Genomic DNA, 24,258 nt, shown 5'->3' on the forward strand with positions numbered 1-24,258 from the left:
TTCAATTTGGGTGGGCCCACGACCTAAAGATAAGAAAGGGGATGTAATCATTGTAAACTTTAAAGATCATAGAGCTGTCAGGCATATTGGGGATTGGTATGATTCGAGAAGTAGTGATTCCATCTCCACTCATTACCTTAGCTACTTCTATCCATATTTTCCAGTTCAACATTCTAAAAATAGGGATGCAGAAAGGCAGACTAAAAACAGGTTTGGCTTTAACCATCATGGATACAGTCAGACTCCTTTTTCCCAACCACAGAGATCATTCAATTTCCATCCTAGGCAGTTTTATCCACCAACCCCAGGTCCTAATTTTGGAAATAATTACTTCTGCGCCAATAGAGGCATAGCTTTACCTGCTTATAATATACCAACCCACAATCGGTTTGACGCTTTCTCAGGCCTTGAATATGTTGATTGACACAAGAAGGATACTCGCCATATTAACATATTAGGATTAGGGGAGCACACTGATGAACTCAAGGGGAATACAAAAGATCAGAAGCTATGGGAGGGTAATGAGGATATCACTCAGGCAAAAATTGTCCCAATAGTGACTTATGGTGATATTGAAGAGTATTGCGACAAGACCTTGAGTAACCTTGTTTTAAAAGAGGGGGCTAACTGTGGAGGAGTTAGTTCCCCGTTAAATGAAAAGGCTCTGGGTAATGCCTCCTTGGGTGATTTTGTAGTAAATGAGAATAGGAAATCCTGTACACTTCTATTTTGGAATGTGGCGGGATTAAGGCAGAAAATTAAAAATCCATCCTGGGAAACTGTTATAAACGGTCGCGATATTTTGGCCCTCCAAGAAACTCGGTCTATTGATCCAGTGCATGTAAGCGGCTATAGAAGCTTCTTCACCCCGGCCGTGGGGGGTTAATATGGGAGAGCAAAGGGAGGCCTAATTACGTTCCTCTCAAACCAGCTCAAGTATGAGCAGGTTTGTTTTACGCCAAAATCTAGTTATTATCAAGTAATAACCTTAAGCACTAACAAGGGAATTGATGTTGTTGTTATAAACTTTTATAATAATATCCTGAAAAATGAAATTCCTAGCACTTTAAAAATGCTGAGGGAGGATATACAACATGAAATAGATAAAAACGACAGGGAATTGATAATTTTATGGGGGGGGATTTTAATTGTCCACTCTGTACAAAGGGCAAACAGGGTATCTGCGGCCTAATGTTAGAGCAAGAGATCAATCTAACACATTTTGACCACTCCTTGACCGGGGATTTACTAAATGAAATATTGTTTATGTACGACCTGGGATATGCAAATGAAATAGCACAAAAACCTACTCCCTTTGGGCCCACATTTATTGGCAGAGGAGCATCGACCACTATTGACTTCATCATTTCCTCAAATAGTTATAGCCATAAGATTAATAGGATAAAGACTATAGAGTTACCATTAAGTGACCATCTGCCCCAAATAATGGAGGTTGAAAACCCTTTTTTTGAACAGCATGACGATGTGCTCTCCCTATGTACAGTCCCTGATGTGGTTCTTGGGAGACAGAATAGGTATACTCTAAAATGGGGTAAGGTCTACTCTAAAATGGGGTAAGGTCGTCCCAGAAATATTCCTAGGTAAACTGCTGAATGTTTGTTCGGATAGTTTCGCGATTTGCCTGGCAGAGAAGTCTAATAGTGAGCAGATAATAGAGCACTTTAATATAATAGCTTCCACAATTAAAAATAGTCTGCGGGTGGAGGTAAAGAAATGGGCAAAGGGTAATAAAAGTTGGTTTGATAAAGCATGTACAAGGGTATTGACTGATTTGAAACATGCTATTCATAGGACACCCCGAGACCCGTTAGAAATAAGAGGTTTTAGGAAAACATATAATGAGGCTTTAAAAAATAGAAAAAATGCCATAAAAAAGGAGGCCCTAGAAACCCCATGCGATGCATCACAGTCCAAGGATGCATCTGCATTTTGGAGGGCCGTTAATACCCCTTTCCTCTATGACAATGTCAAGGCGCGTATGGAGATACCAATTACTGAGGAGGATTGGGTGGAGCATTTCTCAAACCTTTATAGGTCCCATGATGAAAGCCACATTATAGATCCTATCATATTGGGTAATAGTGGAGCAGGGGCTGAATAATTGGTGATAACTCTGGAGGAAGTCACAATGGGTTTGAAAGCAATGAAGGGTGGCAAGGCCGCAGGTTCTGATGGTATCCCAGCAGACCTATATAAAGCAAATATTGAGATCTGGGGCCCTACGCTGGTATAACTTTTTAAAGCAGCACTAGCAAGGGGTTTAAATCGTCTTGGTTCACCTCGGTCATTGTGCCGATATATAAGAAGGGAGATAGACAAAACTGCGCATGTTACAGACCAATCTCCCTTCTAGACTCATCTATAAAAATCCTTGGGAGAATCATCTTGGCAAGACTTCAAAGCTGGGCTGAGGAGAATGAGATAATGAGTGACCTACAGTATGGATTTCAGAAGGGCATTTGAACAGTTGAACAATGTTTAAATTTGATGATCATTCAACAAAAGTATACTAGGGTAAAAGGTGAACGTCTGTACCTTACGCTTGTCGACCTTACGTCGCCATTCGATTGCGTGTCACATGTCAAATTGTGGGCAATCTTGAAAGGGCTGGGCATGGAAGATTCCATCATTTGCTTTCTGAGAGAATTATACTCACATCGCATCAGTCTGCTATGGTAGGGGGGGCGAATGTACCAGAAAATTTGGCGTGGGACGCGGAGTACGCCAGGGGTGCGTCCTGGCCCCATTCTTATTTCTGGTTTACATAAATGGACTTGAGCATCGTCTGCTGCAGGAGTGCAGGGATATGCCTAGGGATGGTAAGAGATCTATCCCTTCACTCTTGTATGCGGATGATGCAGTCCTAATGGCACGTACTCCCTTGGCCCTACAAAATTTGATATTATCTTTTGAGAAGTTCATGTCGAGTCTAGATCTAAAAATCAATTGTAGTAAAACTTTCTCCATGAACTGTGGCACAAGATCCGGAAAGCAGATGAAAAGAATGTTTATAAATAATGTTCCTTTGGAAAACACTTCTACTTTCCCTTATCTTGGTATTTTGTTCCATGAATCTGGGGTTTGGACAAGTGCTGTAAAGGCCAGAACTCTTTTGTTCCTAAAAACAATAATGGCCTTGAAGATTTTTATCAAAAAGTTGGGAAAAAATAAATAAGAGAAATCTTAACTATATATAATGCCACGTGTACATCGGTAGCCTTGTATGGCTCGGGTCTTTGGGGGTATTCGAACGTAGAATCAATTCAAATAGCCAAAAATATGTTTATGAGGGATGTCCTAACAGTACCACAAAGTGTTGCGACCTACATCTGCCATACTGAACTTGGACAACCTCACATTTCAGATATAATTAGAACACAACCCATCCTCTTGTGGCATAGGGTATGGACAACAAATGAGTGCGTCATGAGCCGGGCTATGTTGCAGGATGTATTAAAATTGGAAAATGTGGGTAGACTTGATTGGCTAAATTACGGTAAACGTTTTCTTATTGAAATTGGTTGACAACAATATTATGATGACCCACTTTCAATGGGTAATATATCCAGAAAATTGTTGAAAAAACCGTGTATTGAATACCTCGAGGAAAAGAGAAGGCGAGAGGAAATGAATAAAAAGACAGTTACCTTGCATCTCTTGTTATTAACTGGCGATAAAGTACAGCCATATTTAACCCTGCCGATGTCTAATTATGATCGATTTCTCTTGACCCGTTTTAGATTAAATATTGTTTTTAGACTCTTGTCCTTTCCAGAAATGAACTCATGGTTGCAAAATGTGCCTATTTGCCCGTGTGATGATTCCTCCTCCCAATCCGACATCCATATTTTATTTTTTTGTAAATTTTATATCTTACCACGCAGGAAATTCATTATCCCATTCCTCAAAGAAATTATTTTAATAGATGGCGCCCAGCTTTTTTAGAATTTCAGAGAATGGACACTGTTTTAACTGTTGCTGTAGTTTTAAGCTATTTTAAACATGCTTTTAAATTACGGAAAACAATTGGTGTTGATGAAATATAATAGATTTTTCACTTTTTATATTTCCCTGTGTAAATTGTAAATTCATGCTGTTGCTTTCATGGTTATTGTTTTTTAACCAAATAAAGTACTTTTTGAACTTGAGTGGCACAGAGTAGAGTGGCGAAGAGTAATGTGGCACAGAGTTGAGTGATGCAGAGGGCAGTGGTGATGAGTAGACTAGAGTGGCATGAAGTGCAGTAGTGAAGAGTGGTTGAGATTAGAGTAGCACAAAGTGGTGCAGACTAGAGTATTGTGCCATAGAGTGCCGTGGCATAGTGTGCAGTTGCGTAGCCAAGGGTGGAGTAGTGCAGAATAGAGTGAAGTAGAGGTCAGTAGCAGGGAGTGCAGTGGTGCAGAGTAGAGTATCAGAGTGCAGTGGTGTAGAGTGGAATAGAGTAGCATAGAAAGCAGTGGTACAGTGGAGTAGAATGCAGTGACAGAGTGCAGCTATGTAGGCCACAGCAGTGCAGAGTGCAGTCGTTCAGGATGATTTGCATAGATTGAAGTGGCATTGAGTGGAGTGGTGCAGATTGGTGTATAGTAGCATTGAGTATAGTGGTGAAGAGTAGATTGTTTCAGAGTAGAGTGAAGTGGGATAGAGTGAAGTGGCACAGAGTGCATTTACATAGAGTGGCATGGAGTGTGACTGCATAGAGTAGTGGTGTACAATGCCATTGCAGAGTGGAATGGCATAGAGTGCAGTTGTGTGGAGTAGATAAGAGTGGTGTAGAGTGCAGGGGCATAGAGTTGAGTTTTACACAGTAAGGTGCATTGGCATAGAGTGTATTGGCATAGAGTGCAGTGTTACAGAATGGCATAGAGTGCAGTGGCATAGGAGAGGATTTGAGCAGAGTAGGCAGATGTGGCCTAGATTGGAGTGGTGTAGAGTGCAGTGGAAAATAGTGCAGTGGTGTAGAGTAGAGTGGCAAAGAGAGCATTGGTATCGAGTAGAGAGGTACAGGTTGGAATAGAGAGGTATAGAGTTAAGTGGCATAGCATGAAGTGGAGTAGAGTGAAGTGGTGGAGTAGAATACAGTGGCATTGAGTACAGCGAGTGGCAAAGAGAGCAGTGGTGCAGAGTGGTGTAAAGTGGAATGGTGCAGAGTAGAGTGCAGTGGTATGTAGTGCAGTGGTGCAGAATGGAGTAGACTGCAGTGGCATAGAGTGCAGTGGTCCAGAGTGGATTAGAGTGCAGTGGCACAGAGTACAGTGGCATGGTGTGGAGTGGAGTGGTGCAGGAAACAAGTTTGTGGAACAATACCGTAAACATGTTTTAGATAAGGAGGGACAAACTGAACCTGGACTGTCTAAAGCAAATGAAGCCAGCAAATCGAAAGCAAGAACATGTGAGTTACAAACCCCAACCAATATAAGCGAAGGGTGGAATGCAGTCCTAGGCCAACTTGCTGAAAGTCCCCACTGTGGCTATAGCAAACCAGACAGCTGCGCTGTCAGGTAGGCTGGTACCTAAGAATGTCTTATCCTTACAGGTAGGTAGTGCAAAATATTTCATTTCATGGGTGATTTATTTGAATCTAAGGGAATCAGTTCGCGCAAGATAGTAGCAAATCTGCCTAAAAAGGCAGATGCATCTTGAGCCCAGCTCTTAATTTAACCACTTTGGCGCTCATAATGAGTGCAAGGCTGGGAACGCAATTATCACACAACTCTTAATTCCGAACCCCGTGCAAACAAATGTTTTAAAGGGATCGGAATTTAGCCCTGCATGCACTTGCAATCAGGGCTTTATTGGCCAATTCTGAGGTGGCCAGTAACCAGAGGAAGAAATACCAGCTCGTAGTTGCCATTTCCAGGAGTTATCTCTACCCCAGTCACGTGCTATTGTGAGATGTAGATCCTGGAATGGGGAATACCATGCTGGACCTGGAAATATTGAATGTGGTACCACACATTTTACCTGATTTCAGACCTATTTCTGCATGTTTTTCTATACTACTTCCAGTTGTCAGAAACATTTGGCTTTACAGGATGTGTTCCTGCACCAGGTAAAAACTGGCATTGGTCAGAGTGTTATCCCTGCATGAGCCAGAATCAGGCCCTGAGAGGTTGATGGAAGTTGCCCTTCACAAAGGTGAATCACTGCCAACTCTGCCACTGGGGATACTCATCTTGGGGCCATGACTCAGTCAGAAATGGTGTGGGAGCGGCTGCCCGCATTAGCGCACATGGCGGGCCACCATCTCAGTGATGTCACTTATGTACAAGACAGTGAAATGTCCTTGATGTGCAGTGAGAAGGCACCTGGTTTGTCATAGAAGTTTCAGGTGTGAATCACTGGCTGGCAGTATCGGGAAGACAGAATCGAAAGACGTGAGGTCAACGAAGGCAGCTGATGATATGGGGTTAGTCAGAGGAGGACAATGAAAAGGGCTGCAGTTGGGTGGAAGCAATGACTTAAGCACCAATCGTGGGAGCCAATGGCATGGGACTGGACTCGAGAAGGGTGGAGAGGAGAGGGTAGGACTTGGCTGCCTTCAGAAAGGGCTCCCTTCTTGACGGTGGAAGCCACTTCGGGCAAAACTACTTACTTCCAGGGGGAACAGTGAAACTGAACAAATCATCCTCTTCCATTGAGATGTAGACTGTACTTCTGTCACGAGCGTGGATTGGTGGTCTGTTCTCCAATGGTATATCAAGGTATATGAAGCCCTAAAACCTGTGTTCAAAACTGAGATTTCAAGGGGGAATAATCCTATTTAAATATGTGCCACACATTGGCAAATCAGATTAATATCGCATCAAGGTACACCCAACATTTGCCGTCCTGGGCAAAGAAAGCAACAAAGAAAATGCTCTGTGTGAGTTGTAGGGCGTTACAACTGACAGAGCAATACTCTGCGAACAGTTGAGCTGTTTCTTCTCCTAGCAAGTTTGCATGTCTCACTGAAGGGAGAATTCGAAGGCGAGGCCGGACACAAGGGAGTGTATATCTCCTCGTCCTCGTCCTGTTGCATCTGCCTGTCTCGTACTGTAACACTGCTTGTATTGTCCAATCCTGGCCGAATCATTAACAGCTGCAGGACAGAAGCAGTGCCTCTAAAAACCACCGCTGAACAGAACGAAAAAATGCACCAAAGGAAATAAAAGTGCGTTTAACTAAGTAATGAGAATGGTGGACGAAATCATCCCCATAAAACAATGGAGGAAGCAATCTCGCTTCATTGCTTTCATCAGATGAATGGCTGTTCCAGCCTATTCCAATCTATCAGTACACTCGGAAGTAGGTAAGTGATTTTAGGACCTCATTTGCTTAATGAATTAAAATGTGGAAAAAAAAGATGCACTCTGGTATGCCCACTTTGCCATTCATCACCTATGTGCATTCAGAAATGTCATGCCAAATGCAGAGTTCAGGTAATTCAGCACCAGGCAATCTAAATTTGCATAGCGTTTAATATATTACCCACAGTTACAAATTAAAAAATGCATGAACATTAAAGCATCTTACTTCAACTCTGGATACTTGAGGAGGCATTCTGGAAAGCAGCAACAGCAGGTTACATCTAGATTTTCTTACATATTTATTGAAAGAATGGTATCCAGTTGTTCACACCTCAGCCTATGCTGGGCCAACTAGATGCGTTTTGGGTGGAGAGGGAATATGTAATTGAGACTGGTTAACTTAGTTTGAGTTTAGTAGTTTTAGATGTCAGTCAAGCCATAGGAGCGCAAAACATATAAAACTCAGTAAAGCAGATCATCATATATAAATATAAAACAAAACTTCATTGATACACGAAAAGACTTCCTTGCATATTAATAATCTAATGCAGGCATACCTCTTCCTAGTTGCTAAGGAACTTCAGATAAAATGAATCACTGCATGACAAGAGTCTAAGGTTTCTAATTTTTGTAGATATACCAAAGCTGCCTTGTGATATCTGAAATATGCAGCACATAATATCGGAACCAAAAAACGCTTCCTATGCGAAGAATGCAGAGTGCAAAACAACATAACCTGCATAGTGCTTTGCTCCAAGGCATAATCCAAGGGACAGTTTGAGAGATTGGAAAACCAGGAACCCTGCCCCGGAAAAACCACAAAAAAGTGGATAATATTAAAATGCAACCTGGTAAGATAGCATCTATATTCGTTGTTTTGAATAAAGGACAAATAAAACCCCTTGCATGCTGCTGACTCAATGAGTTTGTAATTTGGGGCTATTTGTAAATTATAAACATCCCTCAAACGGCTCTTTTCTTATCATTTAAAAAAGGATTCCCTGATAAAACCTTTGGTGCCATCTTTTCAAGATTAGAAACTACCTCAGGGATCTCCAGGATTCTAATAACTAATTTCACATACCTCAACCGGGAAACAACCTTTACAACGCAGTCAATACATCGCACTACACTTACAATGCAGTCCTTACATGTCAACATTCTTTACAGTGCATGTCACTACAACACAGGCATAACAGCGCATGACACTACATCGCTTGTCACTACAACGCAGGCATTATAACGCATACCATTACAACAAATAGTACCCTTACACTATCCAACACTTACCCTACTGTTGCCCCCCTGGAGTTAGAATAGTAATTTTAACCCCTACACTATCCAACACTTACCCTACTGTTGCACCCCCTGGAGTTAGAATAGTAATTTTTTACCCCTACACTATCCAACACTGAAGGACTGGGCTATTCTTAAGGCCCAGCGGTGCCAGGGGACAACACCTGAAACCTTCGTGGGTTACCTGTTCCGGCGTACAAATGACAGAGACACGGGACACTTCCTTCGGCGTCAAAGATCGAGGTTTATTTACTGCAGGGAACACAGAAGTCACAAGAAGTACAACGAATGTAGGTTCTAGGAGACTGCTTCAAATTTCAACAGTGGATCGCTCCTTTTATACATATTTCTGTCATAACACAACATGGCGAACAAAAAGGTTACAACTCAGTTCCCACAGTAAACTTCACAAGGGCTGCTTTCATGTATTCAGGATCCCGGAACATAATTACAGAAGCATCGCCAGTTCCCAACTGTAAAAGTACATTATCCCATCATTAAGTGCATTCTATTCCGGCTGTAAACGAGTTTAAGGAGGAGACAGAAACAGGTGCAAGGGAAGACAAAGATAGACAACAGATTGAAAAGAGTGTAAGGGGGCGATATCGGAAACATGATTGCAGGATCAAAGGAGTCGTGCCTAATGAATGCACGGCTGAAACAATAGACCGGCACGGCAAGATGAGCCTTGAGCGGGGCCATCTGCCTTTGCAGTATCATCCCCCTCGTCATAAAGACACCCTCAAAGGAACACGTGTCTTCGGTAAGAGTTTGGGAATCCCAGGGTCACGAAGCGGACAGTGTCCGTTCGCTGGCTACTTGAGGGCAAGAGACAAAATGGATGCTGTATCTAAAATGGAACCCGTGGGTTCAGATGAAGAAACCCACGAATAAGACGAACGGTTCAGGCCAGCAAAGCGAAAACGGGTACACCCACTAAACTCGTCATTTGCGGTTCATAGATACCAAACTCGTCCATATTCGAACGAGTCGAAAACACCACTTATAATTGTCACAGAACCTCAACACTTACCCTACTGTTGCACCCCCTGGAGTTAGAATAGTAATTTTTACCCCTATACTATCCAATACTTACCTTAAATGCAATGTAATGGTATGCGTAGTAATGGTATGCGTTGTAAAGGTAGTATGCGATGTAATGGAATGCATTGTAAAGGTATTTTTTTTAATATGCGATGTAGTGTGATGCGAAGTAATGGAATGAGTTGTAGTGGATGTTGCGATGTAAAAACAGCGTTGTAAGTGCATGCGTTGTAAACGTATGCATTGCAACCACATATATTCAACTCAACCAGGAGATAGCTAAGGCATTATTCAGCGAGAGACAGTCTTGAATCAACTCCCTTGAAACACTAACTTCAGCTCTCCCCCCCCCAATCCTTATCCAAAGCAACAAAGGGTTAAGTCAAATTTTGTCCTTCATAAAATCCAGACCTTCCTCAGAGTGGCATACAAAGGGGGACAATGATTGTGGCACAGCCAACAATATGCGCAAACATTTTTTTCCGCTCTTTGAAGAAGTTTCGCATCCTTATATCCCCAAAACCCAGCATTATAACATGCTAGTGTATCACACTTACTATTATAAATGGCAACAATTTCTCTTACTATTTTGTGGCCAATATTTCTAGCAAAATTAAAAACAGATTCAATACATCTCTAACGTTGAAGGATTCTCAATGTGCATAAAACTTCCCAGTTCAGGTTTGAGTCAAACCGAATCCCTAGGTAGGTAAAACATTTCACCGTAGCTATTTCCACACCGCTTACTTGAAATTTCACCGTTCTGGCATGTTTAGGCCCCACTTTAATACAAAAAAGACTTCCCAAAAATTTGTTTTAATAGCAAAGTCATTCATAAATACATTAAAACCATCCAAAAGTATGTGTAGGCCATTTACAGTTCTAGAAATTAAAAGTGCGTCATCTTTACATAACAATACCAGAATCGACCAGTTCCTTACCTATGGCAAATCTTTTATTACTGTGCATAAATATCATGCTAAACCATTAATATATATCAAAAAAAGAAAAGGGGCAATTGCACAATCTTGGCAAACACCAAGGGTAGGTCTAATTTCAGTAAAGAGTTTCCCATTCATTCCATAGCGGATGTTCGCCACTGTATCCCAAAGCATCCTACGTAGCAAACCAATCAGGGCACGATCAAACCCTAACCCCACAATTTTTGTCTATAATTTAGATTGATTTACCATGTCAAATTGCCAGGAAAGTTCCATAAGGGATAGATGAATGGAACCCCCTTTGGTTTTGACATATTTCCCTATGAGTGGCAGATTAAGACAATGGTCTACAGTGCCTAACCCATGGCGAATCCCATATTCACCCTAGAAAGAATCTGCTTTTCTTCTACCTAGCTTCCATTTTGGCAACTAAGATTCTGTGCAATATTCCACATGAACTGTCCAACAAAGAAATTGTATAGTAGCAACGCAGAAGTTCATATTTCCTTTTTTAGGTCTCGGAGAACCAACGCGCATGCGTTGTTCTGCGAGAGTTATAGTAAGGGGCATTAAAAAATGATCCCAAAGTCTGCAGATCGGACACAGTGCATGTGCGTCGGGCGCGCGCACCATCTGTCCGCCTGCAGGCTTTGGGAGCATTTTCACGGCCGCTTTGATGTTCTCAGTGAGCCGCGCCGCCACTGAGAACATCAAAGCGGCCGCGAAATTGCTCACCATTTGCCACCCACTTCCTTCATTGGCACTTGCGGGATAGTCACGGTTAATTAACTTGCCAATATAATGGTGCAACATCTACCTTGTTTATTAGAGCTGTTTGAGTGTGTGCTGGTCGTCTTTTAAGAGAATACATTTGAACTTGCTGCTTGTTGACAATGGGTACCACAACTGCATCCTTCCAAGATGGAATTAACTGGTCTATTATGGCAGCCCTGATCACATTCGTTATGGCAGGGGGCCAGATTGAACTATTTTCCTCAAAATGGTCCATGAGTCCATCAAGACCTGGGGCTTTCCCAGAAGGACATATGTTGATTGCTGAAATACCATCCTTAACTTAAATCAATTTGAGGAGTAAAAATGCAGTATCCTGATTGAGAGATAAGGCTTCTACATTTGCCATTGGGGGGATGCCATTTAATGGGTCAAAGATACCAGAGAAATGTTCAACCCAAGAATATACTTTAATATTTGATTCAATCATGGGTTTATTGTAACCAGAAAAAAAGGTGGTATTCACAATATCCTGAAAAGTAGCATTATCCTTAAAGTGACCTGCTCTCCTTAAATCCTCCCAAGCTTCCTTCCTAAGCTCCTCTTTCCACAGATCTATTATTTCTTTGCATGCCCTTCTCAAATTAAAGTTTCTTCCCTAGTCCTCGGTAATTGAGAATGAGCCTTTTAGAGCTGTTTATGGGCCACATTACAAGCGTGGTTAAACCACCCATTAGGGGCTTTACTGCTAGAAGATTTTTGTATTGACAACCTGGAAGAAATAGAAGCAAAAAGGGAATAAAGGGCCTTTAGAATTTTATAAGGGCTTCATCATGTTAAGCTAAGGAAGAAATAATAATCTGATTATCCTGAATGAGCTCATGCATAAACACTCTTTTATCGATATTTGCCCATTTGATCCTAATTCCACTATAACAAGAAAGCACTATATCTTGACCCTCCACTCTAGGCTATCTGTGTCATCAATAAGAGGTTTAGTGTGCATTTCTGTGTCTCCCCTTTGTGCATTTTAGGCCTTTCAGTGTGTTCATTGGTGACTGGGTTTAAGGATGGCGACAATTGGTCTTGCCTCATCATGTCACCTCATAGTTATGATTATTTTTCATTGGGTGTCTTAGTCACTTCTCCATTGTGCTAGTACATTTAGATTTCATACTGCCTTTGGCATCTATCTGCAGGTATGATGAAGCAGCCGTCATGCTATATATTAGGGGGCCCCACTAGCATGAGATTGTCAGATGTGCTTACAGTATTTCATTTGTTCTGATCCAGCTGTTAGTTTGAATGAATCTGCAATGGCCACTTCTTGCAGGTAAGATGGCATTATGTCTACCTGCATGAATGTGGTCCTTATTATTTGTACATTTGGCAGAAGGATCAATAACAATATTTTAATTAGAACTCCTATTTCACCCTAAGAGCATGGTAGGCCTTATGTGATTTTGGTGATTATCTGTTTCCCTCTTGCTTTAGCCTGCAAATATCTAATGTTGCTCTCTGTGTGTACTGTGCCTTATGTGCTTTGGTCCCCTTGATTAATGCACCATGGTGGAATTCTCCCATGAATTATTATCATATTTTGTGATTGTTAAACAGAATATTGAGGCTAGGATTATTAAGATACACTAATATTGTTGCCAGAATAGCGAGGGACAAAATGTTGAAAGTTAGTGCTATATATGAAGTATATATTTACTATTCTAAACTCCACATATGTGCACCTTTTAGCTATATATTGTCATGGCACATATATGTGGATCTAGATATAGAATATCAGTACCTACTTACCTTCCAAAATTTTGTCTTTCAATATTGTGTACATGTGTTTTGGTGTCATCGATATACCTACCTCGATATTCTGGGGGCACACTATGTTTTGCATATTCCTTAGGGTCTTTGTGGTTGTTTGACAATGCTTTGTAGGTATGCAATGATGCATGTGGCATACGTGGAATGGGACATACAGCTGCCACTACTTCTAGTTGCATTACTTTACATGCACATAAAGCCAAACATTGCAGTGCCTGGGTTAAAATATCCTATAACGAGAGGACATATTTAGTGCTTTCCGTGCATCGTTTGGATGATTTACTTTGTGCACCCCATATTCACTGTCGTCTTTCTTCTGGTGTCTCTATTCTGTCCATAGTTGTTAATTTTGTAATCCTGCTCTGACGATGTATGGTTAAGCACTGATTACCTTTTTGGTGGCGTGCCAAGGGGCATGTCACCCTGTAATGTAATGTGAGGGATTAGTGTGGGACTGCTGTATTTGTGGAACTCTGGTATGCTATTTCTATATTTAGTTGGAATTTGAATGGCATCCAGTTATTTCCTTGATTGCCACAGATGCATCTTTCCCTTGTGATTTATTTTGACAAATATTTTTTTCCCAATTTCTTGACCATACCCTTAAACACTTAGGACCTTATTCAGAGTGCAGAGAACAGGCTTTATTCCATATGTGCCATAGAGTAAAATACTCAATTGTCCTGACAGAATACCCATCCTCCACATTTAGAATGTGCGCCGTCCCTGCAAACATCAATTAACAGTAGCAGGATCCGCAGTTCCGAAGGATCCTGGCAATGTGTTAAAAGTTTGATGGATGGCTCCATCAAAAAAGATGGTGGCCTGTCAGTCTTTTAACTTGGTTTTCAAAAAACAAAATCACAAACAAACAAAAACTAATGAGCATCTCCCATGGTGTAGGGGTCATTTAAACGTTTTCACTGTCCCTGATTGCTAGTTTTTCCGTTACGGTAAAGGAGAGTGAAAAATGGCCATTAGACTGCCCGCTCACCTAGGCAGGGTCATCACTCCCCTAGTATCACACAGACAACACAGTTTCATTCCTGAAGGAGACGCGGTCAATTATACAGTTAAAGTACCCACTTGCATTGATTTTACTTGATGCCAAAAAGGCGTTTGCCCAAGTCTCTTGGGATTTTGTTTGAGCAGTTATGTGCTGGAAAGGAGTCAGAATGGGTTTTATAATGGCAGTAAGGGCTATGTATGGAACACCTACCCCCAAAATTTGTACAATGGGTCTTGAATTAGACTCTGTGCCTATTTTCAGAGATACAAGACAGGGGTGTTCCTGTTCGCCCTTACTTTATGCTTTGTATATTGGCCCATTCTTAACTATGCTGGAATGTAACACGGTTACTAAATGTATTTAGACAGGAAGAATATATGGTGTTTGCATATGTAAACGATATAGCCATCGTCACTCCAGAACAGTCAGTGGCTGAAATTAAGAAGGTGGCTAAACAGTTTAGGTGATTTTCGGGCTATAAGTTAAATGCAGCCAAAACCCACATCATCTGTACTGAGCAGAATTTTTTTAATGATCTAAGGACTGCAGATGAAGAAGTATACTTTGAGGTTTAAATGTGACCTTGTTTGGATCAATAGTTAGCAGCAAGCTGACTCACTCTCCTTGGGATGATTAAAAGTGAGCTCAATAGAGTTGAATCTTCACATCTCTCCCTTCTGGGTAGATGAAATGTCTTAAAACTTAGCATTTTGCCAAAAGTATTATATTTCTGTGGAGCATACCTTTGGAGCTCACAAAATTCAGCTAAAAAAATTACAAGTACTCTGTTCTAGTTTTATGTAGAACCAGAAGAAACCTCGGAAGACAGTGAAATATATGACCCTCCCTAGAACTCGGGAGATGAGCAATACCCAATTTCGCATTTTATTACTGGGCCTATCTTCTTCAAAATATAAGAATTTTGTTAACAGGTGAGGAAATCACAGATGATGCTGAAGCTCTATCGATTTATCAAATGCTAATCGGTTCTGAAGCAAAAGGGTGCCTACTGAAGAATCTGGACCCTAGTTACTATAAAAAAAATAGATTTACGATTTTGACAACTGCCTATAAAGTTTAGAAACAGGTTAGACAACATCTTCAGGCTGGTAGGATATGTTATCATACACCTATGTCTGCTTCATTATTACTACCCTCCATTTCTTGGGATACAGGAATGGAAAATTGTAGGCAAAAGGGGATAAGTAAACTAGGAGTCTTCTATACTGATTCTCAGATCAGCTCCTTTTCCGAATTACAAGAAATGTTCTTATGTTAAGGACAGATTTTTTAAAGTTTTTACAGGTTCAAGACTTTTTGAGTAGAAAGAAAAATGTGTTTAGTATAATGACTAAGAACTCCCTAATCGAGGCAATTAGATGGAGAAACAGAATTAGTGTTTTATATGGTGGGCTCCTTGAAACTCAGTCGGATGATTTGGAGATCTAGAATCATAAATAGAATATAAGACTTAGTCAGCAGGGAGAATTGTTGCAGGAATCTATTGAAATGGGCGAGAAGGTTTTACTCTCATCCAATCTCTGTGCACAGCTTTATAAAACTATTTTTAATCCGTACTATACTTCAGCAAAAATATCGAAGTGGGGAGGGGCAGCTGACGGTATATCAAAGCACTTTGGGGCTGAACAGGTAGAAATTCTTCATGTATTTTTCATGTGTTATAAATTAAGACAGTTGGTAGGGGGGATGTAACAGTTTCAACCAATATATATTATTGGTACACCCGTTACCCTTACACCCCTAGACCTGCTTGGATTAATTGATTGGACACAAGCCAATCGGGCTTTGAGGAAAGGCGGGTTTCTGATCTTTGTGGCAACTGCAGTGTCCCAATTATGTATTCCTTCAAATTGAGTGAATATAGAGCCACCTGCTCTCTCTTCCAAAAACCAAAGCAGTTTGCTATGGTAGGGTGGGAGTCACAAGGCTCCCGCCCTACCATAGCAAACTACAGTGTCCCGGGGTGGGCACCCCGGGACACTGCAGGAGCCGGCCCTGGGGGGTGGTGGTCCCCAGGGCCTAGACAAGGCCCCAGGAGTGGGCCGCGTGGTCCTCCTCCCACCTTCTTTAAAACCCCAGGGGTGGTGGTCCCTGGGGCTGGGGGGGTCTGTTATGGACCCCCCATTTACATTTTTAGAGCCCCGGGGAGGTGGCAGTCCCAGGCACATGTGGGGATTTCAACCCGAAGCCCCCCCACACAGGATTTTTAAAAAAAAGCAAGCCCCGGGGGTGGCGGTCCCCGGGGCTGTGGGGGTCAGTGTGCCCCCCGCAATTTCAATTTAGTAGAGCCCCTATGGGTGGTGGTCCCCGGGGCTGGGGGGCCTTAGAGAACCCCCATCATTATACTTTTAAGCCCCGGGGTGGCGGTCCCCGGGGCTGCGTGGGGGCCGTGTGCCCCCCGCTATTATACATACTTTTCCCTGGGGTGGCGGTCCCCGGGCAGTGTGGGGGTGGATTGGGCCCCCCCACACTTTATTTTTACAAAGCCCCCGGAATTTGGGCCCCAGGGGCTAATTAGCATTAAAGCGCTGGAGCCCACGCAGGATCTGCGCACCCTGCGTGCATCCCGCGAATATTTTTTTGAATCATTTTTTTGGGCCTTGGGGGTCCTTTTGGGACCCCCTGAGCAGGCCTAGGGGGTCAGGGTATTTCTACCCTGCCCCCTTTGCTTCTTTTGCGCACTTGTTTTTCAGTTTTCTTGTGTCTCAGTTCTACAGACAGACAGTTGACAGCTAATTAGCATGTAGCTGGTGCTCGTAAGGGTATGCGGAGGATACGCGTAACCTACGCGCCCATAGATATATCTATGATTTTACTTTTGATTTTCTCAGGAACTACTGCACGGATTTACACCATTTAACAAAAAGTGTGAACTGTGAAACAAACTTTACCTTTTTGCCAAATTTGGTGTAATTCCGTTCAGCAGTTCGGGCTGTAGCCGCAGCTAAATGTCCCTATGGAAAATTACATGGGGAAAACATGTTTTGGGACCCCACCTTTTATGTCGGCCCTCGCGTGACGAATCACCATGAAATGTCCAGGATTGGAGCGGAGCGGAGCACCCGATCCTCTTGGAGAATTTCGCGAAGATTCGTCAACCAACACCAAAGTTATTCCAAATAGAATGTTGCGGATTTCCTATGTAAACTAGGTCCTAACTATTACTACCTACTGGCGGTCACCAGTAGGTAGTTATAGTTAGTACCCATTTTCCATAAGAAATCCGCAACATTCTATTTGGAATACCTTTGGTACCGGTTGACCAATCTTTGTGAAATTTTCAAAACTAGTGGGGTGCCCCGGTCCGCTCCTATCCTGAAAGTCTTGGGGATGATTCATGAAGCGGGGGCCGAGAAAAAAGGGGGGTCCCAAAACATGTTTTCCCCATGCAATTTTCCATAGGAACAGTTCATCGTGGCTACAGCCCGAACTGCTGAACGGAATTACACCAAAGTTGGCAAAGAGGTAGTCCTTGGTTCAGACTCGCGCCTTTTGCTTAAATGGTGGAAATCCGTTCAGTAGTTCCTGGGAAAATCACAATTAAAAGTACAAATATATATATGGCCGCCGTGGATCCGTGCATCCTGAGCACACCCTAAACGCACCGCCCGATCACGCGCTGAATGCTAATTGACTGACAAGTGGTTGTCAGCATTCGAAACCAGGAAGTGTTGGCAGCCATTTTGTGCCTCAGTAGAAGTGAGGGTCTAGTTATCAGTGGAACAAGTGTTCAAAATGTATAAAGGGGGCAGGTTAAAAATATCTTGACCCTCTAGACCTGCTTAGGGGGTCCCACAAGGACCCACTTTTAAAAACTGAGAAATGTGCACTGGGTGCATAGATCCGCCATAAAAAAATAAATACAAAAGAGGCGCAGGCTCCTATTGGGAGGTACAACACTGTGCTTGTTTAAAAATTTGCTACCTGGAGGGCCAAATCCCGGGGTCTAAAATATTAAATTTGATGGGGGTCCAGAGGGGCCCTGTGGCCCGGTGACAGCCATTCCTCGGTGCAACAAAATAAATGGGTAGGGGGGGCTCAAAGGTACTCCCCCAGCTTCGGGGACCGATATTCTTTGGGGCTTTCAAAAAAATGGGTGCGGGGGCTCAAAGGTCCCTCTAAGCTCCGGGGATCACCACCCTCCGGAGTTTTTAAATTGTGGGAGGGGGTCGTGTGGCCCCCATTCTGGAGCAGTTGAGGGCCCTGGGGAACACCACTCCCCAGGATCGGCTTCTGCTGTGTCTCTGGGTGCCTACCCCCGGGACACTGCTGTTTGGTATGGTAGGGCCGGAGTCGAGGTTCCTGCTCTGTCATATCAAACTTGAGGACATATTAACAAGGGCCATTTCGCAGCATTTTTTAAAAAAAAGGCAAAAATGTGCTGAAAATGTTATCGCCATGTTTACTGTTTAGGCGTATATACAATGTTGGGGACCGTGTGTGGAGCCCCATTGGCTCTATGGTCCTAGTCAGGTCCCCTCGTCCTTCTAAAGCTGCCAATACTTTTTCACACGGGGACCTGCTAATATGCAGCTCCCCGTGGGGATAAGCAATCTGCTTTGCATTTTGAAAGAGTGAGCAGGTTTCCCTGTTCTCTCTTTCAAAATCCAAATCAAGTTTGCTATGGCAGAGCGGGAGCTTCGGCTCACACCCTGCCGTAGCAAACAGCAGTGTAGAAAAAATCTTCTGGTAAGACAACAAAGGATTTTCAAGTCCATTATCGCTATTTAAGCAGCAGTTAGCAGCCGCTAAAGCGGCAATAATTTTAACACCGTCCTTGTAAATATGCTCTTAAGTTTTGGAATGTCAACAATCACGTCCCCCATTTAAATAGCCACAAAGTATTTAGTGAAGTGCACTCTGTGACAGTGAAGCAGTAGTGTCTGATTGGGATTGATAAAGAATTGCCCATTGTTGAGTACAGAGAAGGCAAATTGTACCTGGCGTTTTGTAATGCCAGTGGCTATTGCTTGCGCCCTCTCTTGAGGTTAATTCAAAGAGTTGTGTACTTCTTTTGCCACTAATGTACACAGTGTTCTGTCATCTCTGTTTGCTTTCTCCTCTGTCATGTAGAGGATTTTGGGTAAATATGATGGTACAGCCAGCACCTTTGAACCCTACCACCTTTGAACCCTACCCCCAAACTGCTTACTGCCTGTTACCATAGTATCAGTTCATGGAACACTCAATTGAGCAAACAGGTCACAAGTTCCGCACACATGTTGCCAATCAAAACATCAATTGTGCTTGACTTAAAAATGTTTTCCATAGGAACTGTTAATTGCAGCTACAGCCTCTGGAAAGGAGCTGGTAAAGAGTTAGCCCCGGTATTACACTTCTGGTTATAAACATCATTCTTTCCTGATTAAAACTTTGAGCCCCGTCAGTTATTCTTTTACAAATTAAGGGGTATAATTTTAATGGCTTCCTTGTAAATATGCCTCCAAGTACTGTATTAGTGTCACATGTGAATTGGGCACGGAAGGGTACAGAGATGTTTTGTTGTCTAGGAGACGGCCACTATCCCGAGAATTATTTACTAATTGTTCGAGGAGTTCGAGGCAACTTAAGTCCGGGCATTGTCATACTCAGGATTTTTATTGTAATATGCAGGGTGTGCCTGGGCAATCTCTGAAGCCTCAGTGGTGCTAGGCAGTGTCTCATTTGTATTGTAATCACACGGGAGTACTTATGGTGTTATACAGTGATACACTCATAGAACTCTTGTAGTTGTATAATTACTCATGATTTATGTGCCTAGGAGTTACTTACATTATTTGTTGTAGGTGCAATGTAATGTTAAATAGTTTTGACTTTAAAACTTCTCTAAGCAGATGATTATCAGAGTAAATAATAGTCAAATGTTGTCAGATAAAGAAGACTTATACACTCAGCTATTTTCTTTTTTAATTATCCTTTATTAAAACATAAATAAATAAATAGAAATTTAACTTTAATAGAACAGTGTAATAAACAAAAAATTGGATCAACTCCAGTGGTAGCAGTGTAGGTAACCTGCAAGACAAAAATGAAACATAAGTATGTGAGCTATGATGAAGAGGTAAAAAAGATAGTTTGAATTAAAGGATCATAGTGAAAATGGAAGGGAGGGTAGTGGGTGAAAGTGAGAAGGGGAGGGAGAGGTAAAAGTAGAGAGGCAGGAGGAGATAGAGCATCGGCTTATTGCACTCAGTCTTTATTGTTTAATGTTCGTCACTTGTTTGTCTAGGACGAAGGGATCTGCAAGATAGAGTGTGGTTTAAGAAGTCCTTAAAATTAAATACATGAAGCCAGAGATCGCCGTTGTTTGATAATATAGTCCTACATTATTACTTACTGAAAAATCGCTTGTATGCACCTGTGCACCTAGAGTGATGCACCTCATTCCCTGCCCGCAATGTGCTCAATTGCAGGTCTTGTACACTGAAGCTTCACAGCTCACCTGCAACCCTTGGTGTGTCCCACGATGTGTTGGTGCAAGCTTCGAGTCCGGGATACATTTGTATGGAAGAGCAGGTCTCCACAATGGAACGGTCTTGAAACTGCCATGGAAGGTGTTAGAATGCTCAGGGTATCATTGCTGGAGAGGGTTCCCTCTCAGCCCCTGTCAGCCAATCAATTAATCTCTGTAAAGAGAGAAGTAATTTAATGGTGGAAACGTTTTCAGGTAAATGAATGTTTATTTAATGCTTGGTAGAAAATAGGAGTTGAGTTCATCCTTCGTTTTTGAAGTACGATTAATCGTTAGTAATATTCGTGGTTCAAAGAGAAGTTGGAATGCGTGAGAAAACACAGCACGTGGTAGTGGGGCCCCCTGTTCGGTGGTTCAGGCCTATATGAGGCGTCCTAACTACGAGGATGGGCCATCACAGCTCTTGCGATGGGAGCAACTCTAAAATGGCGTAGGGCACATGCGCCCGGTCGTTTTTATTGGTAGAGTCACGTGTCTTGTGATGCCGGTGCTGGATTGGTGTTTTGTGGGTGTATACCAGCCATGAGGGAGTGTGTGTGTGCCGTTCTGACAACTAGACCTGGAACTAGCAAATCACTACCATGAAAATCTGGGCCATGTAGCGTTGTTGTGTTTTCCTGTAAGCATCAGCGGAGTCGTCTGGCCTGACATATGCCAGTGCTGCTCGAGGCTGTGAACAATGACTCCGGAGCTATGGGCGTGGCTCCGTCATGAGCTATATGAGAAATCAACTGATTCAGGTGTCTGTGTTGTAGTGCTGCCGTCACCCGGGTCTTAAACGCAAATGTGTCATTATGTCTGTGAAGTCCCACAACATGGAAAGTACGGGGTATCACTGACCCTATATTCATCCATAGTTCCATACATAGTAGATGGTGGACATGACGCATTTCTGTGAATATGAATGTTTGTTGTACATTCAGTGGAGTGTTGTAGCTGTAGAAATACAGGGTTATGAAAGCTTTAGGTTGCAGTTTTTGGCACATGAAGGGCAGCTAATATATAGTCTTATGTGGTCATTCGGGTATGCTGTCGAACTTGGTGCTGGAAATCAGTGTTCGAGACTCGGAGTTGCGTCCCCATCTTGTTATTGTAGACTAATCATGTAATGTACAAGTGCCTGAAAATGTACTGTAAATACGGTGCTCATGTAAACCGCTGAAATAGTTTTGGGTCGACTTCACGCTACATAAATATGCTACAAAAAAACTTTAAAACTTGAGCAATCGCACACACTTATAAATGTAATATACACTTTGCTTGCAGTATTGTAATAATACAGTTTCTACGTTCGTATTTGTAGAATGAGCAAGAGAAAGTTGTATAACCAAAGTTTTTGTTTCTGCCAGAGGTAAGATGGTTGCATACACTGTTTACAGCAGAATATAATGTGTTAAGACCCAGGGGCAGCATTTTACAAACATAATGAATACACAGACACAGATAGATAGTTGAAGTGGGTGCGGGCACATGCGCTCAACTCCATTTTATTACGTTGTTGTTGGTAACAAGTACAATAGTAATCATCATATCATACACAGATATTTCATCATAAATGGTTTATGACTTCTGCTGTACAAAGGTAGGAACACTACATGTGAAATAATACACAGAAGATTCTATCGTAAAGGGTTCATGAGTTGTGGTGCACTGAGGCAGGGGCAGTTTGTGTGGAGCCTGCGATTATGCGTGGTCCAGGCAGACCGCACTGGTAAGAATGTATTTTACCAACTGAATTTTGCCTTAATAAGGCTACATGGTGATTATTTATGGTGTATTAAGTTAGTGGTATTCTGGTGCTCAGCGTGTGCTCACCCTGTGATGATGCATGGTCCGAACGGGTTGCACTGGAAGCATTGTCTGTTGCCTACTGGACTGCATCATCTGTAAACATGATTCAAATAAAAGACGAAACATATATGGAATACATTGTTGAAGTATGTAGGTTTCAGGGACATTATAGTTCAAATTGTGACCTGTGCTTTCCGCAGTGTAGACTGGTATTCAGTGTTCCTTAGACTTGCAGGGAGAATTTTGTTATTGAACTAAACTCATAACTGATATAAAAGAAGTTCTTGAAAGGAGGATACTAAAGGGATATTGTGTAGGGTTGAGGGACGTTATACTTAGTTTGGTACTGCACTCTACAAGTAATGAATAAAGAGTCAATTTAATTGGGAGCTCAGATGACCGTAGTCTAGGCAGGAGGCAGCAGTTAGCAAGAGCCCACGGCCATGTGGCATTGAGTAGAGCTGTACAGTATTGGTAATTTAGCATGTCTGCAACCAGTGATGATAAGTGATGCACTGAGTAATTGGCAAATGGAGCAACAAGGTTCTGTGGAGCCTGCAATGATGCATGCTCCAGCCAAGCCACACTGGTAGCAATGTCTTTTGCCTACTGAATTCTGCCTTAATAAGGCTACGTGGCAATGATTTATGGTGCACTGAGTTAGTAGTACTTTTGACACTGAGCGCGTACGTAACCTGCGATGATGCGAGATCCGGGCAGGCCGCACTGGGAGCAATGTTTTTTGCCTAGTGAATTCTGTCTTAATAAGGCCACATGAAGATGACTTGTGGTGCAGTGAGTTAGAGGTACCTGAAGAACTCAGTGTGTCCGCACCCTGCGATGATTCGTTGTTTGGGTGGGTCGCACTGGGTCAATGTCTCTTGCCTACTGGAATGCATCATGTGCAATCGCCATTCCACCTGAATCATGAGCCCTCACAATGTAGATCGAAAGCAGTAGTTGGCACACACATTGAGGAATGTTTTTTGTCACATCCTTTAACAAAATCTGAAGACATATAGTACAATTGTCTCTGCATTAAATAAAGCAATGAACAACAGAGTGCCAATACCGTCACAATTCTCCCTTATAAATCACAAAACCATAAGAATTCTTCACTATGGTAGAATACCATACTGATGTCAAAAATCAATCTTTTTATTTTATTTTGAATTTTTCTTTTTCAAGGAGAATCCACATATGTTCCCGTCTTAGGCCAATTAGCCTTAGTAAATGTGTGCTATCAGCAGTTCTTCTTCCTTTTTCTGAGAAAACATCAAATATAAACCCATCAGGAATACACTCCATCATGGCTGACCCATTAGACATTCCACATAGAATGGAAAACGAAAGAATCACACGAATTACATTGTACCATTGGCTAAGTGGTTGTGTTATCTCCAAAAAACGCGTTGAAATAACGCGTTGGAATCATAAAACTCGTATCATTAGGTGAGAATATAAGGATCCAAAACGGCAGTAGTACTACCACTCCCAGGAACCTTTGCAGAACCGGAAGTATGGCGGCAATTGATTCCCGACGCTTAAACCGACAACAGCAACACGCTCCGAAACAAACGGGTAAGTCTGCCCAATTTGTGGAGAATCGCGGGAACGAGGAGATTTGACAAGAATACAAGAGTAGGCGCACTAACTGCTCTGTTGCACTCTCACTTGCAGAGACCGGTGGTCCCCTCCAGCGGCCGTACAGATCATGGGACCAGCGCTGGTATTTAACACAGCACTGATAAACCAAGCGGGAATTTTGCAAACACGTTGCTATCAGGTGGGATCCTTGATACAAACAAAGGA

This window comes from Lissotriton vulgaris, chromosome 12, assembly GCF_964263255.1.
Source record: "Lissotriton vulgaris chromosome 12, aLisVul1.2, whole genome shotgun sequence".
NCBI classification, from domain to species: domain Eukaryota; kingdom Metazoa; phylum Chordata; class Amphibia; order Caudata; family Salamandridae; genus Lissotriton; species Lissotriton vulgaris.